Source organism: Trichogramma pretiosum, unplaced genomic scaffold (assembly GCF_000599845.2).
Source record: "Trichogramma pretiosum strain Unisexual culture from Peru unplaced genomic scaffold, Tpre_2.0 scaffold23, whole genome shotgun sequence".
Taxonomy (NCBI): domain Eukaryota; kingdom Metazoa; phylum Arthropoda; class Insecta; order Hymenoptera; family Trichogrammatidae; genus Trichogramma; species Trichogramma pretiosum.
The window spans coordinates 2,044,267-2,046,878 of NW_019641629.1; the positions used below are offsets into that span (position 1 = coordinate 2,044,267).

The 2,612-nt window shown below is 34.7% G+C and overlaps 1 long non-coding RNA gene across 1 annotated transcript; it reads right to left on the reverse strand.

Annotated features, from left to right (window-relative positions):
* LOC111693717 lies at positions 1-2,290 on the reverse strand. Its single transcript, XR_002763466.1, has 4 exons — positions 1,713-2,290; positions 1,511-1,611; positions 866-1,076; positions 1-771 (listed from the first exon to the last, which is right to left on the reverse strand). It is a non-coding gene; the product is annotated as an uncharacterized LOC111693717 (long non-coding RNA).
* Positions 2,291-2,612: the final 322 nt, after the last annotated feature.

Here is a 2,612-nt window from a genome sequence, read left to right on the forward strand (position 1 = left end):
GTTCAGTTGACCCGTCAAACTTAGAGTTATCCTTTGACAATTCTTTAATTAATGTACTTTGCGCTTCAGCGGCCATTTTTGCGTTTAAAGTTTCGTTATCACGTTCTTCACCACTATTATCCATTGCGTGATTACTCGCGTTGCCGTTGGTAGTAACTTCAGTCTTTACAGTGGGGACCGCGGCTGCAATATTTTTAAATTCTTTGTCTCGGAAAAAAAAATTTCTAAGAGGATTTACCGATCCATCAACGATATAAAGATTTTTATACTGTTTCGTCTTCACCACAGTTCACAAGTGCGTCAGTAACCGACTCGTTTATGCCTTTTTCATCAGTTTCAAACTCCTTTTTAATTGATTCTACGTCCTCTGATATAGATTTTAAGAAAATATCAACTCGTGATACGATTTTATTTTTAACTTCAGGTGTGCTAGTGTGAAATTTAAATGCGGTGGATTTTGATTTGAATTTACTTGACGATAGACCTCCTTGTTTAATTATTGAGATATCTTATTATTAAAGAACGACTTATAAAACTCACGGATTTATACTTAATCGTAAATATAATTAAATTAACATACAATTGTTATTTATTTAGACGACTCTTTGTGGTGCTCTCTCTCTCTCTCTTTCTCTGTGTGTCGGATGTAGGTGCTCGATCTCCGTGCTCTTCTTGTCCTCCGGTGACTTGGATGCTCTGCCTCGATTTCTCGTATACACTTTACTATTGTAGAATGAAGCTCACGAAGGTGAAATGCGAGAAAAATGGCAACTGTTAAAAATAAAGATTCACTGATTAGAAAACTAGGTTGGTCGACCAAAATTTAATCAACCAGAGTCTAAGTGCGTATCGTATAATTGATTACCTGCTCGCCCTCTCTCTGCTGTTAAACTCACGCCGAGAATTTCGAACTTCTGCTACGCGTGGAGGCTACACAGTTACTCGTCAGGCAATCATTCGCTCGCGCGCCGCTCAAGGCATGCGCAATGATGGCCTTCTCAGCTGGGGGATGCAACTTGTAAGAGTGCATCGGCTGCGACAGCGACGAGCTCATCGGCTGCGTTTTTCCTATAACACTAATTACAATATAAATAAGTTTTCTTGCAGTTAAAGATTAATTAAACAACAAATCTACTGCGTATATATGCGAATACAAGCTATTGAAAAATAAATTGAATTAGTGGACATTTTTTTGTGTTACTAAAATATGTTTATTCTACCTGATTGACAAAAAAAAAACTTCTAGATTTTAACAAAATTCAACAACTAGGTGGACGGCGCTCTGCAGCAATTTCCCAAGGTTATGTAGAAAATTTTCTTGCTAATCGAGAGGACATATTTAATCGTACATTTCGTGCGAGACCAAAAAACAATGGCAATTTATCTAAAAGTAAAAAATTTTAGCTGTACCATCCACTAGTAAACACGTGATACATTTCGAAGACACAGGGAATTTAAAAAAATTATTGATGCAGTAAAATCAAAAATGAAATTGATATGTTACGCTTACGGCTTCGTCCACACGACCAAGACGCTTGAGTTGTCTGCGTCTCTCTTTATGCATCGCGTTTCGATTCGCCCTGCGTCCAGGTGCTCTATAGTCAATATTTTCTAGAAATGGTGTTTGAAATTTTTTAGATACACATCGCACATTATATATAAATAAATATTTGAATACTGCAAATCAATATAAAAAAAAGGAAACACAGTACCTCTACTCGATTAAAATTTTCTTCCGCTCGTGCTCTCTCCATTGCCTCTTCTTGCTCTTCTGCTCTTTTGCTTCCATACATCCCCCATCCGTCGCATAGTGATATGTGACGATTAGGGGTTCGGGGACTTCATCTTTTTCTACTTGGTGAACCCCCTTACCCTGCGCGATACCATCTCTCGATTGTCGTGTCCCCCTTTCAGAGCCATGTGTGTGTGTGTGTGTGTGTGTGTTTATTTTTTCTAAATTTTAAATGCCTATTTGTGTTCTTTGATAAACTTTTAGCTGAAAGTGTTTCTAGTAAAATTTTCGTTATATTAATGTTATTATTTATCAAGATATTAAGACTCAAAGCGTAAACTCAAGTTAGATCAATTTTAGACAAGGCATTTTAAAGTTAAAAACTTGATCTTAAAGATGATATCAATATTAAACGTGATTTATCATACTGGAGATTTTTTGGCAGTACAATCATCGACGTGTCAGAGTGTGTAATCGCACGCATATACGCTCACTACCATTGTTGAAATAGATTTTTCAATTCGCAATTACATTGTGTATTCAATTGATTCATTTTTTACACAAATAAAAGTTTTCTTTTATACAGAAAAGGAACATTTTTGCTGTAACGCTTTGATTGCTATTAAACTTTAAGATTAATGACACGAGGCTATAATGCGTAAACGCTAATGTAATTAAATTTTATTTAGCTATAACGCTATTATTGGTTGAATAAAATTGTATATGATACATTGAGTTTTAAAAAATGATTAATTACATTTGTATTTATACAGAAAATGAATATTAAATTATATTGCAGTAGCGATAAAAAAAGTCTCATTCATTTACTTATAATAACATTTTAATTATATTAAAAGTTTAAATACTAATACCATGGTAA